Source organism: Protopterus annectens, chromosome 16.part0 (genome assembly GCF_019279795.1).
Source record: "Protopterus annectens isolate FY-2018-M chromosome 16.part0, PAN1.0, whole genome shotgun sequence".
NCBI lineage: Eukaryota > Metazoa > Chordata > Ceratodontiformes > Protopteridae > Protopterus > Protopterus annectens.
The window spans coordinates 589,296,160-589,321,556 of record NC_056750.1 but is presented as its reverse complement, the minus strand read 5'-3'; positions in this window follow the sequence as shown (position 1 = coordinate 589,321,556).

Sequence of the window (25,397 nt, the reverse complement as noted above, 5' to 3'; positions counted from 1 at the left end):
AAAGAAAATCTGTCCTTCTGAAAAATAGGTAGTGTTGACTTACCATAAGTGCTTGTAACTCAGATAATACCTAGGAGAAGTCAAAACAATGAGTAAAGCAGTCTGCAATGTTACAAGCTTCAATCCAGGCTGATGAGCTGTTTCAAATGGAAAAGAGTAAGCTTTTCAAGCACAAAGTTAAGATCCCAAGAAAGGGCCACCTGTTTCTTAGGTAGATTGATATGCAACACCCTTTCAAAAACTGTTTAACTTGAATATGGTTAGAAAGGGGGGATCACAGGGCAGACAAGCAGAAATGGCTGAGAAATACACATTGATGGAGGAATAAGAAAGGCCAGTGGACAGTCACTCAGACAAACAGCTTAAATAGGATCTTGTTTTTTGGGAGTGGCAACAACTAGAAAATCTTTTCCACTTGCACATCTATTATTTCCGAGTAGCAGTTTTTTTTTCGCTTCCTTCAATAACTGCTGCATTTCCAGGATGTCTAAAAATTATCAAAATTCTGTCATGAAAGTAGTCAGTTGAAGACTTTTTAGGTTGGGGTGTAAAAAAATAACCACCTTCGCCTTGTGTAAGCAAATTAGAGAACCACTGTTGCCTGGGCCAAAATGGAGTCACCATCCAATTTTTGGCATTCCTTCTGGATTTTTAGAACAATGGATATGAGTGGAAAAGGTGGAAAAGCATACAGGAACATTCACATCCACAGGAGTCAGAGGGTATCTGTCTTCCAGGTCTGTTTGCAAGGAGTCCTGGAACAGAATTTTTCTAGTTGTCTGTTCTGAGAGGAGGAAACGGATCTGCTTTAGGTGTTATACACAGTTATATCAATTCTTGGAAGACCCAAGGATGAAGTTTCCATTCACAGGGGTCTGTTCTGGTCCTGATGAGCTTTTCTGCAGTCAAGTTTTGCTGTGACAGAATGTATGAAGCCTGAAGAGTCAAAGTGAGGTGAGTGGCTATATCCCAGGCTATCATAACAAGTCTGCAAGGAGGGTGAGATCTGGTACCCCTTGACTGATTACTTATTGCTTCCCTGGGGATTTAAAACTTTCATTGAGCTGATCACTGCGAACATCTCTCTGCCATTTATGTGTGTCTGTTTATTAAAAGTGTTCCTAATTGCTTGCACTTTTATACCTCTTTGGAAACTGCTCCCCACACCAGGTCTGAGGCATCTTTAGTGACAGACTGGACGGGGATCAGAAAAGAGAATGGCAGACTGCAACTGATCTAGTTTATCCACTATAACACCTTCTTTACAAATCTGAAAAGATAAAGGGTGTAGATGTTAATTCAAGATTGATCTGCGGTACCACTGGAATTTCTACATGTGGATTCTGTTCAGATTGAGAATGAGAAAAATCAGTGCCATGTTCCTTAAAATCATGAGAAATTCCATCAGAGATATTAGGCTCAGATTGAAAAAAATCAGGAAGAACTGTTGAAACATCTCTACTTTGTCTGGAGGAAAAAAAATCTCTTCCCAGGGCAGAATCTGATAGACATCCCAGGAAAGCAATTGCATTAGAAGGGATGAAAGATGATTTCTGAAAATTGACTTGAAAACCCAGTCTGAACAGAAGATTATGAATAGTTTGCTAAAGACTCTTGATAGCTGGAAGAAGAGTCACAAAAGATAAGACAATAGACCAAATATGGAAATATGTGAATGCCTTGAAGTCTGTAATAAGCAACGACTGGAGACAAGCCCTTTGTGAATACCTTTGTTGCAGTGAAGCATTCAAGGGTAAGCCAGAGAACTGCTAATGAAAGCCAGACACAACAAATCTTAAAAAAAATATATTATTGAACTATTTTTCAATGGGAATACATTTACATTGGTAGGCATTCTTTATATCTAGCTGTACCATGAAAGCTAGAGGATGGAGCAGATATAAAATGGACTGAAAGGATAACAATTTGCACTTTGGAATCTTAAAAAAGATTTAGAATGGAAAATTATAGCACAGGCCTCCATAATTCTTCCTTTTCTGGCATCAGAAAAATCCTTGAATAAAAGTCTTTGCCCATCTGACAGGGAGGCTCTTATTCTATTTCTCCCTGAGCATGCATCTGCTGCAGAATGGGTGGAAACAAGGAGACTTGGTTTACAGGGCAAGGACGAATTTCCTGAAGCGGGGGGTGATTTCCACTGTTAAGTGTATCCATGCTGCATTGTTTAAAACCCATTTGTCTGTCTCAGTCTAGTACCTCAAGGGAAGAGGATGTCATCAGAGATGTACAGAGGTTGCCAGGGTAGGAATGAGGGGTTGAACAGCTAAATAGTTATGTTGCACCTCCTTGCTGTTGCTTTTTAAACTCCTGATGTTATTTAATTATTGCTGGATGGGTTTGGAGCCGATTCTTGGATCCGACTTGCCGATACTAAAGCTCGAGAGGTCTTACTGGTTTGAGGCTAACCCCTATTCCATGGTACCTCACGGCAATTCCCCAGATCTAGTCTGCCACGAAAGCTTCAAGGTTGTCTCCTTACTGGCTCATTGGCTAAGTAGAAGATTTTTGATAAATCTTGTTATTTCTCATCCTTTTTTCTTCATTTTCTACCTTTAACAGTAGTTATTACCTGTGTGATTGTTGAGTGCTTGATCCCCTATTTCACTTTTTAGGATTGTATGTCCCATTTTAGTTAGAGGGCCACAGTTGCCCATTTAAATTAGAGGGCCTTTCCTCCCTGAATGCTAGTCCTTCTTCCTAAAAAAAAAAAAAACTTTTTCTCCTCTTCATAACTTTGTTGTTAGTTATAGTTAGTGTTGGTGTCATTAAAATTGTTGTTAGCCTTGTTTTCTTGTCAGCATGTCCAAAGAGACAGACAGAGAACATAAGGAACACCGCCCTTCGGGGTTCAAAAAATGTGACAAGTGTTCACAAAAAATGTCATTGACTGACAGTCACACTAGCTGTGTGTACTGTCTGGGAGAGGCTTACTTACAAGAGCTCTGTACCTTTTGCCATGTCTTCAGCACTAAGGTTCTTAATGAGAGGAAATGTAAATTAATAGACAGGGGTCTTATGACTAGTTCCTTCCAAGAACAGCTGGAACTTGGTCAGACAGCTCCCAAAACTGTGAAGAGAAAATCTCTGGTTCCAGCATTGGAGCTGTCTAAAAAGTCTAAGGCCAAGGAGTTCTGGCTCCGATTCTGCTTCTTCTGTCTCAGTGCCATTGGTTTCTTCAGTGCTTAGGCAACCTTCGGTATCAAGACACTCACCAGCTATCGACCCTGTTTCACAGAAGTTGAGGTCTCCTATTTTAGAGAGGAGGAGATCTCTTTCTGTCTCCACCCGTTCCTCCAAGACACTTTCAGTTGAGGACATTGAGTGGGTGGTGAAGAGGCTGCTCTGTGACCCAGCTCTGGCCAAAAAGTTAGCTCTTCTGGACCCAAAGGCTTTGGAGATGTCCCATTTACAGACTACTGCTCCTCCTCAGACTGCTTCTCTCTCGGAGCTAAACACTTCGGGTTCTTCTGTGTTGGATCCTTTGGTTCCAAGAATTCTTCCTGTTTCCACAGAACTCTATCCTCAGCGGCTCAGTCTGGAGCAGAGGGATCTGGGAGCCAACGCTCTCGAGTCGACTCTGAGAGGGATAGTCACCACGGCTTTTCTTCGACACTGACCCTCCCTCTTGGTGCTTCAGCTCGACTGAGCTTGGTTCCCATGTCTGCTTCAGAACCCGTCCCTCCTGCTTGGAGCCGACCTTCCATCTCCTCAGAACAGAGGTCGTCTTTGGAGCGGGGTGGAAAGGCCTTCAAAGCAATAGAGAAAGCTTTGTCCAGTGCCAAAGCCCTACCTTTGGACCTGATGTCCCACCAGCAGCCGGCAACAATCTCTTCTCCCCTGCCACCCCCTCAGCGTAGGGAACCAGAGACACAAGCAGCCCCCATTGGAGGTGTCCCCTCTTCAGAGACCTCCCCAGTTTATCCCACTGGAGAGCTTCCTCGTAAGAGACTCTGTAAGAGGAAGCACATTGACTCACCTGAATCTGTCATGTCAGACACTGATATGGATGAGTCAGAAGGGTCCCCTAGATCCCCCTCTGAGGATGTCTCCTTTTCTGACATCCTTGAAATTCTTAGACAGAGGGGTGATTGGAAGACCTCTAACCCTACTGAGGATGAATCGGTGTACCTTGAGGCCTTTGGTTCCCGACCTTCCACCTCCTGGGTGATACCACCTTATGACCAGCTCTTGGGGGTCATATCATGGAAAGCCTGGACCTCCCTGGACACAGTGGAGCCTGTCCCGAGGAGGCCAAACTAATTTATGACTGCTCCGGAAGATAAGTCCTTTCTTTCTAAGGGAGTTCCTGTTGATGCTATGGTGGTAACAGCGGCCACGAAAAAGTAGTTATCCGAGACATCTTCCAATATCCATCCTCCTAATAAGGAGTCCAGGATGATGGATAGGTATGGAAACCCTACCTTCTCTTCAGTGGCATTTACCTTAAGATCACTGAATTACCTGTCCCATTTTACTAGACTTCAAAGGGATCGCCTGAAGGAGATGGGAGACGCCCTTCGAGGTTCAGTAGCTTCAGAATCCACAGACAAGGTATCTGCACAGCTCTCCACCCTTACATCTATAGCTAACTCCTCCATGAGGCTGATTTCCTATGCAACGGACGGAGCGAGCAGGGCAGCCACAGCAGGAATTTCTCTTAGGAAACGTTCCTGGATGCATCTATGTAACTTTACAGAATCCTTTATGTCCTGCTTTACCAACGTCCTCTTTGATGGTTCAACTCTTTTTGGAACACAGGTAAGAGACTTTGACCAGATGCAAGCAGGAAGGGAAAACCTTATCTGTTGTCAGAGTCTGTTTCTCCCTTCCTTCTAGACCCTATCCCAAGGGTCAAACAGGAGGGAAAATGTGGTTCCGTAAATCCCAAAAAGGTTTCCCACAGGCACAAGGTCAACCCTACCCTAGAGGCAGAGGAGGAGGATATAACGGAAGAAGCCGCTCTCGTGGCAGAGGAGGTCTGCAACATCAGGGAGCTAGAGATACTTTGTCTGATCATCCCTTCCATTGCCCCTGAGGGGTTGCTCGACTGTCCATCTCTGGAGGCAGTCAGGGGTCGTCTTTCACTGTACCCAAGTGCCTGGTTACAAATTTCCCAAGATTGTTGTGTACAAACCATAATATCCAGAGGTTACCTTATTCCCTTTGTTTCAGATCCCCCGGTAAACTGGTCTCTACCAGACATGCCACCCATTCAATTAGACCATGCAACATAAGAGGTCTTCTCGTTGCTGCAAAAAAGAGTCATCCAAGAAGTTCCCACAGAGCAAATAGGATCCAGAACTTACTCACGATTCTTTTTAGTTCCAAAAAAGACAGGGGACTGGAGATCAATTCTAGATCTCAGCAAGCTCAACAAGTCTGTAAAGAAATCGAAGTTCTCAATGATCACTTTGCAGATGATATTTCCCTTTATCAGGAAAGACAACTGGATGTGCTCAATATATCTTCAGGACGTGTACTACCACGTCAAAAGAAACAGGCACTCCAGAAGATACCTACGCTTTTGGCTGGGAGCCAGTCATTTTCAATTTCGGACACTGCCCTTTGGCCTCACTACAGCCCCCAGAGTGTTCACCAAATGCATGACAGTGATAACAGCTCATCTGAAATGTCAAGAATTCCAGGTTTTTCCATACCTAGATGACTGGCTCCTCACTGCTACCACCAAGCACCAACTAATCAGAACCAGGGACGAGACTCTATCCTTGTGCGCCAGATTAGGCATTACAATAAACCTAAAAAAATTGCCTAATCTCCATCGCAGCACATTGTATTCTTAGGCACAGAAATAGACTCAACCACCATGACAGCAAATCTGACACCAGAAAGGATAGAACCGTTACACGACCAAGTCAGATTCTTGCTGAAGAGAGACAAAGTACAGGCCAGGAAAGTCGTTCGGGTCCTAGGGACTACGGCTTCCACCATTCTCTTAGTTCCCTTAGCCCATCTGCATATGAGAGTATTTCAGTGGCTACTATTTGCCCAGTGGTCAATGAAGGATCTCCCCCTGTCTCACCAAATACTCATCACAAACTCCTGCAAGAAGGATATAACATGGTAGTTACATATCAATCAACTTCATCTAGGTCGCCCACTTGCTCCCCCTCAAGAAAATGCAGTCTTGACCACGGACACCTCCCAGATAGGGTGAGGTGGGGGGCATTATCTGGGAATGATGGTCCAAGGTACTTGGCAGGATCATGAGAACCACTTGCACATAAATGTTCTGGAGATGAGAGCGGTGCTATATGTGTTGCAAGCAGTTCACAGTTCTCTTCCCACTGGAACAATTGCGATTCAGTCAGACATGTCTGTAGTGTGGTACATAAGCAAGGGGGAACCAAATCCTACCCACTATGTTGAGAGACACTAAGAGTATCGAAATGGGTGATGGATACTCAACGTTTTCTGGTAGCAACGCACATCCTGGGGAATTCCAATGTGATAACAGACAAACTCAGTTGAGCGATTCTGATGCCTCACGAATGGTCCCTGAAGTCAGAAGTTGCAGAAGAGATTTTTCGCAACTAGGGGCATCCTTGCTGTGACCTATTCGCCATGTACATGAACATCAAATGCAGCAGCTACTTTTCCCTAATTCCCCATCCCTGGATGTCACCCAGGGATGCTCTGGTCCACAATTGGCCTCCGGGACTCCTTTATGCTTTTCCTGCCTTTCCTCTCATTCCAAAAGTAATTCAGAAAGTAAAACTGTTGAGGAGTACTGCGATCCTCATTCCTCCTTACTGGCCTCACTAAGTCTGGCTTACCTTCCTGTGGCTCTATCTCTTGGAGGAACCATGGACTCTGGAACCATCTCCAGACCTCCTGATTCATCAATCAGGGCAGTTCCATCCTATCCAAACCCTGAAATTGACATCATGGCTGCTCCAGTTCCATGAATAGCCAGGTGTATTTCCCTTTCACCTACAGTCAAACACATTCTGATTTCTTCACACAAACCTTCCAACAGGAAATTATATTCCAGTAAATGGAAAAGGTTCTCCATTTGGGCAGCAAACCAAGGCATAGATCCCTACTCAGCTCCTATGTAGTCTATCCTGGCCTTCCTGGCATCTATTTTTCATGAAGGAGCTGCAGCTGCTACTATTAGAGTTCAGTTAGCTGCCATCTCTAATTATCATTTTGGCTACATGGGAAATCCAATCATGTCCCACTCTTTATGCAAAACCTTTTTGAAAGGAGTCCTCCTTCTCAGATCTCCAATTAGGCAATCACCGGAGCCCTGGGATCTAAACCTAGTTCTTACATCTTTAATTTCTCCACCCTTTGAACCCTCTTATTCATCGGATCTGAAATTCTTGACATGGAAGACATTATTCTTAGTGGCTATAACGTCTGCTAGTAGAGTTTCTGAATTGCAAGCCCTCACCATTCAACCTACTTACATTGTTTTCCATAAGGATAGAGTCTCACTTAGAACTAATCCTTCCATTCTTCCTAAGGTATGTTCAGAGCATAATCTCAACACAACTATTGAACTTCCAGTTTTCTTCCCAAATCATACTAGTAAATCAGAATACAGACTACACCAATTGGACGTCCATAGAATTCTCAGGTTTTACCTGCACAGGACTAAAGAATTTAGAAAATCAGACCAATTATTTGTTTCCATTTCAGATAAAAATAAAGGATTGCCTGTTTCTAAGGTCACCTTGTCTAAATAGCTTTCAGACTGCATTTCCTTTGCTTACAAAGCTGCTGGCAAACAATTATCAGCCAAAGTAAAAGGCCATTCAACCAGAGCAGTATCTACTTCTTATGCCTTTAGATCTAAACTCCCAGTTGATACCATTTGTGCAGCAGCTACTTGGGCAAGAACTCATACCTTTGTCACTCATTACAAATTGGATCTGGCCTCCCGAGACAGGTCATCCTTTGGGTCCACTGTGCTGAAGAATCTCTTCACTTGAGCCACCCGGGATAAAGGTGCTAGGGATGCTGTCCCATCCAGCAAGAATTACTCCAAGATAGGACTACATAACATAAAGAAGTTATGTACTTACCATAACATTCCATGTTTGCAGTCCATCTCGTCTACATTCTTGCGTCCCACCCTCCTTCACCCTTCCTGTTTTCTGGAGGAACTGGTGGGCTATCAATTATGCTGTCTGACCTGGTTGTAGTTGTCTGTCCACCTGGCATGGATAGTAATACAGAGTATTCTGTTTGTATGGGCATAGTTATTGATAGTTGCTATTATGTACCTATTTACTTTCTTACAAACAAGATTTGGGGAATTGCCATGAGGCACCATGGGATAGGGGTTAGCCTCGAGCCAGTAAAAGCTCTCGAGCTTTAGTATCAGCCGAGTCGGTGCCGAGAATCAGCTCCAAACCCATCCAGCAAGAATGTAGGTGAGATGGACTACAAACATGGAACATTATAGTAAGTACATAATTTCTTTTTTAATGGCTCATTGTTGTTTAAATTGCTGAATATTGAGTCACCCACTTGAATCAACTTTCCCCTTTCAACATGCTTCCAGAGCACCACAGCTGTATGAGAGCCAAACAAGAACTTCCTTGTCCAACAAAGAATGTAAAATTTCAGTTTTGACATCAAATCTTCTCAATACAGGGTTAAAAGCAGCAGCTATGGAGGCAGAATCACAAGCATCATAAGTACACTTAAAACATACTTAACATGAAAAGCAGATGTGAGTGGTGTATTCAAGATATTTTAACTTCAGAAGAATGAATGCTGACAAGTAACTTTTGCCTGTTTTCAAATGATAAAAATACTTTAGCTTATGAGTTTGACAGTTCAAAATCCTGAAATTTAACGTAGCAGGAGACTACACTTTCTTCTCTAACTTGTCAAAAGCTTTCTCATCCTTGTCAGAGGAAATGGGGTTAGCAGCAGTAAATTGTTTAACAGAAGCAGTTACAGGTAGAGAAATTACTTCAGGATCTGCTATAAGGCTGGAAAACAAATACTTATGACTCGGAGGTACCCTGTTTTACCTGCTAGACATCCTGGGGTCATGGGGCTAACTATTAGGAAAACTAGAAGCAGTGAGAAAGCATTCTCTAAAACATACGAAATAGGAAGAACAGCTGCAGATTTAATCTTATCCAACTGTAAGAAATCAGAATCCATTTTCTGCTCTATAGGAATTTCATTCTCTTTCCACTAAAAATCTTCAACTTAGATCTCAGAAAAAGTCTTCAAGATGGAAATCTGCAGCCATGTTTTCCTCAAAATCATAAAGTACAGACTGAGAGGAAATTCCAGAGGTACAACCATCACCCTTGTCCTGCCCCTCCCACTCTTCTGACTGAAAATTAAGGTCAGAAAGGCAGGGAACCTTTTTCCTTTTCTTGCCTGAAAAAGTAAAGGGCAAGGGGAGAGCACTAATGAGTTCCTTAGCAAATCCCGGTAGATCTTCCCTGTCCATAGAAATGGAAGCAGAAGACTGGAATGTTTTCTCATTAAGGTCACTTTTTTTCTGGAGAACTCCATGGGAAATGACCGACCCTTAGTAAGCATACTGGCCCCAGATATAGATGGGTGAAGAACTTTCACATGCCCCTTACCTTGAGACTGACAGGAGTGTTCTCCCATTCCCCACCACGGCATCCTTACAGCTGCATAGGATTTGTCTATCACCCAGGCTTTGGTGGCTGTAGGTGCAACATCAAGAGGTCCAGGAGAAAAAGATGAGTAGTCTGAGGAACAGCAAGGGGCCACAGCAGAGGTACCCACCGGCAGCTGAGAAAAAATTGGAGCCAGTTAGATACCTAAAAACTCCTTAACAACTCTCTTCTTTTTATTAACAAGGGAAGGTAAAACCACAGGGACTAGAGTTTGTTCCATGGGTAAGCAGAAAATGATATCTTAAAATTGGGTAGTGGAGCCTGAATGAGTTGGTAAAAGGTAGAAATGAAGCACGGAGGTAAGTAGACCACTGACTGTCCCCGGAAGTGTAGCATCCTGTCTGAAATATACAAACACACAGCTCCTGAAGAAACAGTCTAGCAAAAAACAGGATCTTTTACACAAAACTGCACACAAATATTTACATATGAACTTCCTTAGAAATGCAATGACAGTCTTAAAAACAAACAGTTTGCTACAAAAACACCATATTTCAGTCCGAAAAAAACAAGTTTTCATTAGAAATGTAGATTTAGTGAAAGGTCTTCCCCAACACAGGCCTTCTCTGTCCAGCCTTGAATGATCACTAGCTGACCAATATTTCGGTGGGGCCCACAGAAGGAGTGCTCCAAGGATATTCATGCTCAGTCTTTATATGGAGCTTCTTTCAAGCTCCTGACAGTTAGCTTTGAAAGTTGGGTTGTCACAGGAGGAAGGACCTGAACAGCATAGGCTACTGTAGCAGTGATATATGTGTTGAGCATCTATAATTTTTAATTTTATCCTATTTCAGTATTTATGTTTTCTTATTTAGTAGTTTTATACTGAGTGGTAGTTTAATTCCCTTTCTTTTGGACGAAACATTTTTCTTCTGTATTTTCCAAAGTTTGATTTTCTTTGGAAAACTTATCTTAAGCTTTTGTAAACAAGTGAAATGCAATAGGATCAAGCCAGAATGAAGACCAGCTGCCTCATAAACTCATATGTATAGTCACCACAAACCACATATTGTGAATGTTTCTGGTCAGTACGCATTTTCATTAAAACAAACAAAAAACAAAGCCAACTAACATTCTAAAAAACATTTAACAAAATATTTAACCATCTATCCAGCCCAATGCTCTTGGGCTGTAATCAACAATCTCATGAACATCCAATGCTATCCACACAGTTTATTGGGCAAGTAGGGCAATGGATGTAGAAACTCTGGCCTTTCTTCCATACAACACATACATTATTATGGACAATTTTGAGTCACCAGTCCACCCATGCCATAGAATGTGAGAGGAAACCGGCCTGGAGAAAGCCTGAGCAAATACAGGAAAGATGTGTAGCCTCTGCACAGAACGCACCTCAGCTGAAAAACTAAGTGGTGAACTTCTTACTGTGAGGTGACAATGCTACTCACTGCACTACTGTGCTTTCCACCATAAGCCATGATAAATATCACTTTTTAATTAAAATTTTCACACATAATACATACATTATTTTTAAAATTTCTTTCTGATGGAGTATGCTTGGCTATACCCATTTGACTACAAGTGCATGGGTTAGGACAGAATTTACAACCTTCAGGATTTCTAGTAGGAAGGGCAGCCACGGTGGTGCAGTGGTTAGCATTGTCGCCTCACAGCAAAAGGTTCTCCGGTTCGATCCTTGGCTGGGGTGCCTTCTGTGCGGAGTCTGCATGTCCTCCCTGTGGTCGCGTGGGTTTCCTCCGGGTGCTCCGGTTTCTTCCCACATCCCAAAGACATGCTGTAGGTGGATTGGACACTCTAAATTGGCCCTAGGTGTGAGTGTGTGTGTGTGTGCCTTCAGTGGAAGGTTGGGTGCCGGGCTGGCAACTCAACACTGTAAAACTCCACTGCCAATCATGAGCGGACAGGTGATCCGCTGTGGCGACCCCTAACCAGGAAAAGCCAGAAGAAGAAGAAGAAGGATTTCTAGCAGGAAGACGAGTCTCCAATGTGGTAGTAAACAATATTTCTGCTTATTTTTTTTTTTTATCTAATCTTTTCTTTACTATGCTATGCTGAAGCATCTCAGGGACAAAAAATGGTATAAGAAATGCCAGACACCACAACCCTAATGGACTATTTCTCTTTCTACAACAACAAAAACACTGAAAAATATAAACAGACAATTTACAGAACTTTGTTCCACATCTTTCAGTTACAGAAAACATTAACATTCAAGACTGATCGGTAGGGGATATGCATTAACCATAGTCATGTTACACATGGTATTCAACTGCTAAACATTGTGATATCTGACTGACTGTATTACCAAAATCATACATAGTCTTTTTTTCCTACATGAATGCGTTTAGACTGTATTGCCCTATCAATAAGCCTTGTCTAATCTACAAGTATTTTTTTCCGCATTTCACTGAAGACATCCACATTTTATTTATTTATTTATTGCAGTTGCTTGCCGGGATAGACTGACTGGGCCTACAAGACTCCATTTCAGTGGATGCCATGGGAGAAAGCTTAACAGAAGAAAAGCATAGATAATTAGCACAAATAACATCATCAGAGATTTGTTAAAACATTTAAAAATATTAGCAAATTTAGTCTGATGAAAATTTCAATACAATAAAAACAGTATTAGAATATTGCAAAACAAAAATAAAAATGTTCAAAAAATACATGGCATTAAATATGTAATTCAGATTGTTAAAGACAAGTTGTTTATTTGTATTCATTGGTAATTGTGCTAGGATCCACTAGGTATAAATGCCTTTTTCCAGGTATGACCTACATCTGATTAAATGACTGGCTGATGGTCAACACGTAAACAGATGAAGAATGTATGTACTGACTCAAGACTAAACATTGAAGCTCATTAACTCCTCTTTTTCTTTACTATCTGTTTTATAAACTTCATTCTATATTTAGAAGCACTTTTCCAGTGATATTAACTGCACAAAGAGAGGCTGTTAATGAACCATTGGCTATAACTTTCAGTGGTCAGTGCAGTGTATTTCAGCACCTCTTGAGGCCTAATTGACTTATACAAGTTTGTAGATTATCACGAGTTTTAACCCATTCATTGCTGAAGTGCCTCGGGAGTCACAGAAAATGGTATGCAGCTCACCAAGCCTCTTTTGGTATCCTGCTTATGGCAACAGGGCTGTAACTGTTGTCAAGGATGGAGTGGGTTGTGAGAAGTGGGTGTGATCTTGTAATTTTGTTTTTAATGTGTCCGCACAGACAGGAAAGAAATAAGTAGGTGCACGTTCTGTGTGAAAAATGATCTCACATCTAGTATTTAGGTTTCTGTTAACAAGACTTCTGAGTATGAAAATAAATGCATAATATTTGTTGTGAAAGTAATTATTACTGTAAGGAAAAGTAAAGGATGCCACATTATCTTTTATATGGTTGCCTCTTATATTCAGAAAGGGAAAGAGAGACAGCATATGTCTATTTCTGTGTAAAGGTGGGGTTAGGGGTTTACAGAGAGAGAAAGGAAGAGAGTGAAATACATGTGGACACTGGACAGAAAAAGGCACATTTAATAAATAACACTGCTTTTGTCTATGACTAAAGAAAGGATGAGAGTAGGCATTAAGTAATTTTGGCAAGGATAAATAAATGTTAGTTTTTCTCTTAAGAATAATAATTTTCCTATGAATACTAATGCAGATTTGTGTCCCCTCCCATAAAGATGGAATCTCACATGTACCAGATGGTCTAGTCACCTGACCTTTCTTCTTGAAGCAGGAAGTATCCCACCCCTGCATATTTCCTGGCCTAGTACATGCACCACTCTGTTTGCAGACTTGACCTTCAAGGCTTCCTTTTCTATTCATATAAAGGCTCGCTTCTTAACACTATACTGTTCTCAGCACCTCCTCCTGTTCTGCACTGTTGTTAATTTAAATTTACATTACCCTGCTCACTCATCACTGTGGAATGTTTTTGTTCATAAATGACTCACAATTAATATGTAGTACTGTTATCTACAATGGATGTGTGGTGATTTGTTTTTACATCTGCAGTGTTTGAAATCTTATATTTATACCTCTCACAAACATCAGCTCACAGAAACTGCATCTTCAGTTGTTCCATATATAAGCTGTTTACTGTTTCCTTGAATAGCTTATTGTGATTTTGTCATGATTTTTTAAGCCATAGGTCCAAAACTCAAATTCTGCTTGGCATGACTTAACATAAAAAATACACCAAACCCACAGGCATTGCCAACATCCTAGCTGACAGGTTCAGCGCAAACCCCCCCCCCCACCAAAAGGGCAAATATCTATCCCAGCAGAGTGCTGCCCCCCTGACATCTCAGATGCTCAGGTAAGAGCTGCCCTCTCCAAAGCAAAAAACACAGCATCAATGGGACCAGACGGTGTCCCGGGCTGCGTCCTACATGAACTCCAAGAAGAGCTAAACCCAAACATAAAACTACTGTTCAATCTCAGCCTTACTACAGGATATGTACCCAAAGAGTGGCGTACAGCAACAGTGGTCCCTCTCCACAAAGGTGGTGCCTCAACGGATCCTGGAAACTATCGGCGCATAAGCCTGACTAGCTTGGTCTGCAAAGCTATGGAAAGGATCATCATGGACCTCATAAATAAAGATATTGGGGACCTACAGACACTGGATCCTACCCAGTTCGGCTTTGTTAAGGGCAGATCCTGCCTCTTAAACCTGGTTGATTTCTTTGAAACAGTCACCAAGGCCACTGACGAGGGGAAGGTGGTCCACACAGCCTACCTGGACCTCGCAAAAGCCTTTGATACAATACCCCACTCGGGCATTATAGATAAGCTCACCAGCTTAAATATAAACCCCTATGTCACTAGATGGGTTGCAAACTGGCTCAAGGACAGAACCCACATGGTTAGAATTGCTGGAGCCATGTCAGACTCCAAACCAGTTACAAGTGGCGTCCCACAAGGCTCAGTCCTGGGACCACTCTTCTTCGGTATATATTTCTCGGAGGTACAGGCCAACACGGAAGAACTGTGGCTGATCAAGTTCGCAGATGACTGCAAACTGGGCGCCATAATCGACTCTTCAGCCAACACAAGCATCCTCCAAAAGGGCCTCATAGAAACAGACAACTGGTGCCAGAGCCATGGCCTCAAGCTAAACGCCAAAAAGTGTATAGTCATCCCCTTTGGCAAAAACAAAGTGCCCACAAATTACCACATAGGTGGTAATCCATTAAGTACAGAAGAAGTAATTAGGGACCTGGGGACACAAGTTGATAGCAATCTCTCATTTGACAACCACGTGGCCAAAGTGGTTAGAAAAACATTTTATATAGCCCACCTAATCATGAAGGGATTCACATCTAGATCAGGGGAGGTCATCGTGCCTCTTTACTCATCCCTCATCAGGCCCATAATTGAGTACAGTGCCCCTTTTGGGATGTACCTTACCAGACACCTGCAGCAACTGGAAAGACCCCAAAAGTACCTCACCAAGAGGATCAAAGGGCTCAAACAGATGCCATATGCTGCCCGGTTAAAGAAACTCCAGCTCTACTCAGTGGCATACCGCCTGCTCAGAGGTGATCTGTGCCTGGCGTATAAAGCCATGTCCAACCCAGAATTAATGGACATGCTGCACCTCAGAAAATCCAAATCCCATCGAGCTACACGCTCGAGAGACTTGAACCTCAGCACTGAAATAAATAGGACATGCTGGAGGGACAGATTCATAACCCAGAGGCTCCCTTCACTCTGGAATAAAATCCCAGTCCAGGTTAGGCAGAGTCCCTCATTGACTCTCTTCAAGAGGAATCTTGATGAGTGGATGGGAGATCGCAGGTTTACCCCAGGTATCACTTCTGTGTCACTGTTAGACAGAGGCACAGTATACTAACCTTGAAAAAGGGCATAGCAAAATTAATTTAAAATGGGTGGCGAAAGCCAAACACACTCTGGCTAGGCTTATAAATGCCCTAGGGCAGATAGCCTAGTATGAACCTATGAACATGCCCTACAATACCACAAAAGGAAATTAGTTAACATCTGTTTGGACTGCACTTGTTTTACACAAAATAGTCATTAGAGGCAAACAATCTGAGTAGCTTAATTAAAGAAAAAGCAGATGTGTGAAAGGTGGTGCAATTTGTATTTGTTTAACAGCTCTGTACACTTTTTCCATAACTTATGTTCAATTCTTTGCTAAGTAGCTGATCTTCTGTCTGAAAGATAATGATCACTGTGTTTGTAGCTGCTCTTGCAATATCTGTTGCTATAATGTCTGAATGAAATGAATTGGTGTTTGTAGCTAAAAACACATATCCTGATGCATTAATTGTTCGCACTGATATTGTTCACTACGGTTTGTAATTTCTTTTTTATGCATAGGTCATGACCCTAAAAGGGTCCCATGGTGGCCTTACTGGATAAACTAAATAAATAAATAAATAATGTTCAGACTAGCATTGTTTACCAACGAGGGTAAAAACCAAGTTAGTTTGAAGAAATTCAGTGTCACCATGGCCTTACACAAAACATAAGGAAAATGGCAAAGATGTGAACATCTTATAGCTGGAGTTAAAGCAGCATGCATACTTTGATGATAAAAAATATATAATACCCAGAAAGATGTATTTACACTAGAGTTTCAACCTACAGAAAACTTTTAAAATCTAAGTCCATGTTTTCCTTCTTTTCAGGATTAATTAGGACACACATTGCTTCCTCACCTTGTTGCAGTATATTAGATTTACAGTTTGGTGGGTCAGCTTCTTAATGTCTTCAGTGTAGACGGCTTGCACAAAATAACTACCATTGACCTTTGCCAGAACTACCCCTCTTACAGTGTCATTGAACAGAACTGTTGTGTAGCTTATTTTTCATTATTATGTACACTCTGAATTCATGGCTGTATATATTTAGCCATTGACACACCAACAGTACATTACCATTGTCATATTCATAATTATATTCTCTGTGTATAATTTGCTTTATTTCCTAATATGCTTGGCATCTAAACAGTGTCATTTCTCATGTTTACTTGCTTGTAGATTTACTCTGTGTTCCTGAATCTCCCTTGAAAAAGAAACCCCAGGAAAAAGTGAGGTCCTGACTAAATAATATGAAAGCAAATGAAGAAATTGAAGCAGAAGAAAGAGGCCAAGTGAGCCTAGTAGAATGCATACTAATGTATACTATTATAATAAAGCCTCATTGTTATGCAAACATGTGCACGCTGATTAGACAGCCAAATCAGTGTGCTCATTGTAAATTAAGCATATATCAATGCAGAAAAAGTCTGTTCGTTCAAGTATTCTTGAGTGGCCAGACTTTGCATTGAAATATGTTGATAACCTGCTATAACACATTTTATGAGGGATAGCTGAAAATAAGGGGAAAAACAGAAACTTTCTATAAAACTCTTAGCAGTTGATAAGTATGCTTAACAGCAATATGATAACCTTACCTGTCAAGTGTCAACAGATTTGCAGAATGCCTCTGATTTTCCTCATATTTCTGCCATCCCTCATAAAATGTTTAAACTGCACAAGCAAATAAGAGAGAGAGAGAGAGAGAGACAATGAGAGTACTAATGGACTAGGGACCAGAAGGATACCAGGCAACTATGGAAAGGAATTCAAACCATCACTGACTACAAGCCTACATCAGCTTCATGTGATGATAGCATCAAGTTTCTGAACCAACTGAACAAATTATTCAGTAGGTTTGATGCTGACAACAAAACAACAGCATGCAGAATCCTTGAAGACAAGGATGCAATGGTGCTGAGCTTCAATACAATCAATGTCACCAGAACCCTAAAACGTGTTGACCCAAGGAAAGCAGCTGGCCCTGACAACATCATGGGCAGGGTACTAAGGGAATGTGCGACAGACCTGGCTCCACTACTCACGGACATCTTCAACACTTCACTCCATCTAGCCAGTGTTTTGAAATGCTTCAAGAGATGACTATCATTCCTCTACCCAAGAAACCAAAGCCAACAACTCTGAATGACTACTGACCAGTCACTTTAACCTCAACAGTAATGAAATGCCTGGAGAGGCTGGTCAAAGATCATACAGTCTCAATCTTACCTGTGACACTGGACACATTGAAATTCGCATACAGGACAAACTGCAGTACAGGGGATGCCATCTCACTAGCTCTCCATGAAACACTGACCCACTTAGAAGGCAAAGACTGCTATTCATTGATTTCAGTTCTGCCATCAACACTGTCATCCCTCAGAATCTGATATTGAAACTACTTCAACTGGGCATAGACTCATTTATGTAACTGGATTCTGAGCTTCCTTACTGAAAGGCCTCAAAAAGTTTGTGTGGGAAACAACATCTCTGGAAGTATCATCCTGAACAAAGGAGTACCACAGGGGTGTGTCTTAAGCCCTCTCCTTTTCACTCTGCTGACGCATGACTGCATGGTCACACACGAGACGAATAGGATCATCAAATTCATGGATGACACCACTGTTATAGGCCTGGTCAAAGACAGAGAGGAGGAGGCCTAGAGGAAGGAGATTGATCAACTACTGGTCTAGTGTGACAGCAACAATCTAGCACTGAATGTCAGCAAGACAAAGGAGTTGATTGTTGATTTCAGAAGATCTCAAGTACAACACAAACCTCTAGCGATGAAAGGGATGACAGTGGAAAAGGTTAAGAGTACAAAGCTCTTGGGTGTTCATATCACGGAGAACTTATCCTGGTCAGTCCATGTATCCAGCACAGTCAAAAAAAGTTCAGCAGTGCCTGGACTTTCTAAGGAAACTTAGGAAGGGAAAATTAGCAAGATCCATACTTCAGACCATTTATAGGGGTACCACTGAAAGTGTCCTGACCAACAGCATAGCAGTCTGGTATGGGAGCTGTAACAATCAGGATCGGAAGGCTCTCAAGAGAGTTGTAAGGTTGGCAGGAAGAATCATTGGCACCTCCCTTACACCTCTGGAGGATCTACACAAATGCCGGTGCATCGACAGGGCCAAAAAGATTTCCAGCAATCCAACACATCCTGCTAATGGCCTATACACTCGCCTGTCCTCAGGCAGGAGATACAGAAGCCTGCATTGTAAGACTACCATACTAAAAAACAGTCTCTTTCCGCTCTCCATTAGACTATTGAACTCTTGGGAAAAATGAACCATGATGTCTGTTACATAACTAGCCTATCAAGGGGCTTATTTTATGGATGTGCAATAACTTAAGTGCAATACTAAGGTAGCTCACCTACACACCTAAGGACTATAAAGTGCAATATATAAACTGTGCAATAATTCAGTCTATTCATAGATATGCTAATATTGTTTCAATTTTACTTTGACAATATTACCTTCATATTGTTCCTTGTCTTCTGTTCTGGGATGGGTGTGGGTCACTGCTGTCTTATTTTACTTACAAATTACTACTTATTAAAATTCTACTGTGATATTTTATTAATTTTTCTTTGTCTATATGTACAACTGTTTCCTGCATTGAGAGCTGTAATTTCGTTCAGCTACACTGCTGTGTAGTTCTGAATGACAATAAAGTTTTCTTTGACTTTGACTTGTGACTTTGACTATTGCTATATAGGCATCAAGATTGAATAGAAGATATGGTAGGTAATTGATATAGTAGATTATGAGGCTTTTCCCTCAAGATCAAACCACACCAGCCATGGGTAAATCCTGTGATACCCATATCTAACTGTAGATTATTGCTAAAATAATGGCTGGGTGAATGTAAGAAACCAATTTATACTTCTTGGTCGTGGATTCTAATTTTTGCTGGATTTGAGAGTGACAGCTACCAAAAATAAAAGCCACAAATCTACACTGTTGAGATTAAATACAGGATCACAACATGCACGTTTTCAGTATACTTACTGCCTAAACTCACAAAGTCGAGACATAATGATTGTCAATTCATTATACCCATAATGTGAGTTTTAAACAGGATACAGAATCATACTTTGTAGAATGACAGCCTCAGTCGTCGGAAAATGGAATCACAAAAATGGCATATTGAAAACATAGTGCACAGATTTTTAAAATGGCACTATTACCACTGTTTATCGAAAAGAGAATCAACATTCTCAACTCTCCTCTCCTCTTCCCATTTTTGCATGGGGACAGAGTGTCCTGTCAAATGTAATCCCTTTCTTGATTCAGAGCCATTCTCTTACTCCTTCAATGGTCATGTCCAACTACTGCACGTCATCTCTCACATAAGCCATCCATCCTTGGGTGAATGTTTTCATCCCTCTTGCCTTCTTCTTCTTGTCTCTCCCAAATCTGCTTTACCAAATCATCTTTTGATCTACTAAACATGTGACCAAACTACCATCATCTGTTCTCCTAGCTGCTATAAATGGGTCTACTTTGGCTTTCACTCTGATGTCCCCATTTCTTCATCCGTTCTATAATATGTATCCTACCATCCATTTCAGGCATTTCATGTTCATCAATTCAAGCTTCCTCAGCTGCTCTGCCTTCAATTCTTAGGTTTCTGTGCAATACAGAAGCACTGGTAACATCACTGTTTTATACACTTTAATGTTCACCTTCTTTAGTCATTGTCTGTCACATACTACTACTGGGGCCTGATGTTGTGCCAGTTTGCTGCAGCACCTCTAATTTTATTTTTGACCTTCTCATTTTGATTTCTCTTCTCCTCAATCACACCTCCAAGATATCTAAAAGAAAAATAACCTGTTCCATTATTTTCCTTTCTGTCTCAGTATTCAGTTTCTTCTAATGCCTTCCATTTCTGCCATGACCACTTTTATCTGCACTCAGTTTCATCTCCTGTGTCTTCAGTTTTGTGTTTCAGTCCCCTATCATTTGCTGAAGTTCCTTTTCAGACTCTGCCTGTAGTACCACATTGTTTGCATACAGTAGCTTTGTTGATCAATCCCGCTGTGACCTGCGTTCTTATGAGTCCATCATCAGTACAAACAGGAGTGGGCTCAGAACTGAACACTGATGCACAACCACTCCCACTAATAGCCCCTCTGTGAGCCTGCACACTGTTCATACTTGTATCACTGGATCTGTGTACATAGTCTGCATTAATTCTTCTAGCATTTCTATGACTTAGAACCATTACAAAATCAGCTTTCTTTGCACCTTGTCATATGCGTTTCGGAATGACCAGCTTCTCCACTGTTTGTCTTATTGCAAACATCTGGTTGACTGGACTACATCCTGATCTGAATTAGAACTGCTCATTTCCTAGCTTACTTTCTAATAGTCTGTGTATTTATTAGTCACCCCGTCTATCACTTTCATGCAGTCTGACAGGTGTTTGATATTTCTATACAGCCTGCAGTTGTGAATATTGCTTTTGTCCTTCTTCCGCACTAGCACTATAATGTTTATTCTACAGTCACTAGAATACTTCTCTGTACTGCAATAAATGCTATTTCTCCGCTACTAAACCAAATGCAATGATCATATCTATAGCAACTTAATTTTCCTTAGTGTACTTCACATTTCTTTTAGGCTTGGTTCCCTTTCTCTTTTATCATAGGCTGTGCATTTAGCAGTACAGTTTCTGTGAAGTTTTCATCATCAAAAAGCTTCTTGAAGTTGTCCTTTCATCTATCCTTGAGGTCCTCTGAACTGGTGAGCAGATTGTTGCTGGTGTACCTTATGAATGACATGTTGTTTTGACATGCTGCCGTTCTTCTGCTCCACCTATTTCCTCTTTGTCCTGAAGTGCTAGAGCCATGAGTATTTCCTTAAACTCCTGTTTCACTCTAGTAAAATTCTAGGTCTTGAGTCTTGTCTCTGTTAATTTTAGAGCCTATTAACCTTAGAATCTTCATTGACCACTGCTGCTAGCCAATTGTAGTCAACAGTACTTTATGGTGAGGACTGCATTTCAATACGGATAACTTTGTATTCCCTGATTTGACCCCAGTGCCCTTCACTTATTAAGAGAAAGTCTGCCTGAGTTGTTTGCTAGTCACTCTTGTATGTGATCTTTTGACTCTTTCTCTCAGTGAACCATGTGTTTACTACCATTAAGCCATTTGCCAGACAGATGTCTAGAATGGCCTCTCTTTCATTATTTTGATTACTACAACCATGTGGACACAGGCATTCTTCATGTCCTGTTTTTGTCTTTCTTGATACAAACATTTAGATCACAACCAAGACCAACTTATTTGTCTCACTTTAACAAGGAGGTCCACAGTTGCCTGAATGCCTTTTTTCCACACCGTCGCTTCCCTGCTGGGGACACAGGCTGAGATCATAAAGACTGCTGTAATTTAACACTGGAGTCTGACTGCAATTAGCCTATCACAGAGTCTGATCTTCGGAATACTCTGTCTCACCTCAGTTCACACACAACTGCTACTCTGTCCTCCCTCTGAGCAATATTCAATGGATCCTAGGCCAAACGACTTAACAGCACTCTCAATTTATCCTTATTTTATTTTATGTATTTGATACAAAAAATAACTAGTTTCTTCCTTACCATCATGCCATCCACTTACAAGCTGCATCATGTAACTATACATGTATTCGGTGTGTAGCAATTCTTACTTCTTTTTGGTAGCTTAATTGGTTTTATAATCAGCTTTCACTCAAAACAGTTATCTCAGGTAACCTAGTCTGTGAAACTGACGCTGGACAGTCAGTAGTTTACGGACTCGGTGCTGCTGGACTTTATGGCAGGCACACACTGGCCAATAGAGGTCCATAGACCCGTCTTACTGTTGACATGGCTACATGACATAGGTTGGATTAGAGGGTCTATATTAGAACATCGAAGTTTCAAAACTTTGAATGCTCTAATATCGACCCCTATTCAGCGAAAGCTGAAAATATCGAAACAACAGAAAACCGAATTTTTTCCTAGGGAAAGAATTTGGTTGTCCGTTTCTGTTGCTTTGGTATTTTCAGTGCTGTGGTGGAAAGTTAAGGGTCAGGTTCAGGTAAGTGTGCAATTGAGTGTGGGTTAGGTTAGTTAGGGTTAGGGTTAGGGTGCGGGTTAAGTATGTGTGTGATTGTGTGGACATGAGGGTTAGGGCGGGTTAGGTGAGTTAGGGTTAGGGCGCGAGTTAGGTATGTGTGCAATTGTGTGCACATGAGGATTAGGGCAGGTTAGGTAAGTTAGGGTTAGGGCGCGGGTCAGGTAAGTGTGTGATTGTGTGGACGTGAGGGTTAGCGCGGGGTAGGTGAGTTAGGGTTAGGGAGCAGGTGAGGTGAGTGTACGATAGTGACGGACCTTAGGGTTAAGGTTTGGGTTAAGGTAAGTGGATAGTTAGTGGTGTCTGTATAGTTTAGTATAGGGTTAGGTGTAAGATTTTAGGTTTATGCGTGTGGATTGCTGTTTGTTTGATGTGCTTGTGTTATGTGTATGTGTTTTGGAACAGCAAATTTTTTCCCTAGGAAAAAATTCGCTGTTCTGTATGTTCAATATTTTCAGCTTTTGCTGAATAGAGGTCGATATCAGAACATTCGAAGTTTTGAAACTTCAATGTCCTAATACAGACCTGGATTAGACTAGATCTTCAACCCACTTAGTACCAGCAAACAGATAAGGTATGGAAATAGTTTGTAAAGATCAGATTACAGATATAATACTGCCATAATTAAATATTACATGAAAGTAAATGTTTTTATCAGTATGTGAGAATGAGAAAAAATGTGTACTACCTCATTTTTAGTGCATTGTCGTTTAAGCTATTTGCATGTTTTATTTTCTACCGCGGCGGTGGTGCTGCAGTAGCGTTGTCACCTCACAGTAAGACGCTGTCCGGTTCGATTCTCAGCTAGAGCGTCTTCTGCGTGCAGACATACGTGAATGGGCGTACCTTCGTTGAAGGTTGTGCGTCAGGGCTGGTAACTCGGCACGTAAAAATCAACTACCAATCATTAGCGGACCGGAGTTCTGCTGTGGCGACCCCTAACTGGGAAAAAGCCGAAAGACACAACAACAACAATTTTCTGTGAGTTACTTTTATGTCCTAAACATTTTTGATGTTTTTGGAACAAATGACATTTGTTTAAATGTATTTTAGTAGCATAAGTTTTGAAAATGAATGCTTATATGGGATACTTTTTGGAATGCTCTATGATACTATTAGACAGGAATGTAAACAATAGTTGCATGTCTTTAAATTAAGTATGCACCTGTTCCCTAAGACTAAATTAATACGTTCAGTTCTTTCACTTTTTTTAGATATTACTTTAAGGACTCCACAGCTTTAGGGCAGAAGTGACAGACAGTTCATAGACTGCAAATTGGTATCCATCGAGTAGAGTGACTGCAGGTATGAAAAGTATTTAATGAAGGAGGCTTCTGTGGTCAGTGTTTGTCTGTCACCAATGGGCAGTAGCTCAGAAGGGATTACGTTAAGTCTTAGACTGAATGGGTCTGTCTTTCACAGAAACAAATGTCATTTCAAAAAGCAAGTCAGTCAATTTGCTTGTGCCCATCTTACTTCTGGATGAATAGATTTTCAGAAGTGCCATAGCTCCTTAGGAATTTTCTTCTTTTTTCTGAGGATAATAAAGTCATTTAAAGGAATGCATTTTTCAGTTGTTAAAAAGCCCACTGAGAAATGCTTATCTCCATTCACATTGTGCTCCCAGATAATGAAGCATCTCTACCTACAAAAGAAGATGGTTCTACAGCTCTACATGGTAAGCAAGCTGAGACGGAAGTCAGTAATTTCTTTAATACATGAAAAAACACAACAATCAGAATTCAGGAGCATTACCGTGGTGGTACAGCGGTAGCATTGTTGCCTCACAGCAAGAGTTCTCCTGTTCGATTCTCGGCTGGAGTGCCTTCTGTGTGGAGTCTGCATGTCCTCCCCGCGGTCGAGTGGCCTCCGAAAGACATGCGTGAATGGGTGTGCCTTCGCTGAAGGTTGAGCGTCGGGCTGGCAACTCGGCACCATAAAAATCGACCGCCAATCATTAGCGGACCGGAGTTCCGCTGTGGTGACCCCTAACCGGGAAAAGCCGAAAAGATAAACAACAACCTTTATTTTAGGCAATGAAAGAAATGGCTTGCACACTAGTCTTAAAAGTAACAGATGGAATACGGGGGACTCTGCACTCCTAGTGCAATAATAGCGGGATATGATAGGAAGGTTATCTTATTCTTATACTTCAGATGCATTTAATAAATACAAATATTATTTTTTATTTTGGGGAATAAAAATGATAGGCAGCCATTCACTGACTTTTCTAGTTACTTAGCTGAAATTAGAGAAATGGGCTGTGACACTTTGGCAAAAACATGTCTGATTGGTGATTGCTAAAAAGGCTTTCAGGCCAGCATTCTATTAAAAAAGAAATGTTTTTTTCCTGAATCTTCATCACTTTTTGAAGTGGGAGTACAAATGCTTCAGATTGTGTAACCTCAGTCGTTATTCATATTTATTATATGTAGATCGTATTTGCTCATCAGATAAGTGGAAAAATGTATAAACCAGACTAGTTTAGATTGTAAAAAATCAAAACAAAACCATCTGTCTATTTTCAATAATCAATTTATTCATTTCAAGATCACATAGAGACAAACTCCATATGATCAAGCAATTAGAAAAAGGCAAATACACAATCCAGGAGAGGATGTCAGTCAAACTCAGAACACACACACACACACACACACACACACACACACACACACACACACACACACACACACACACACACACACACACACACACACACACACACACACACACACACACACACACACACACACACCACCCTGCATTTACTTCGAATGTGGGAAGAAATCAACATTCC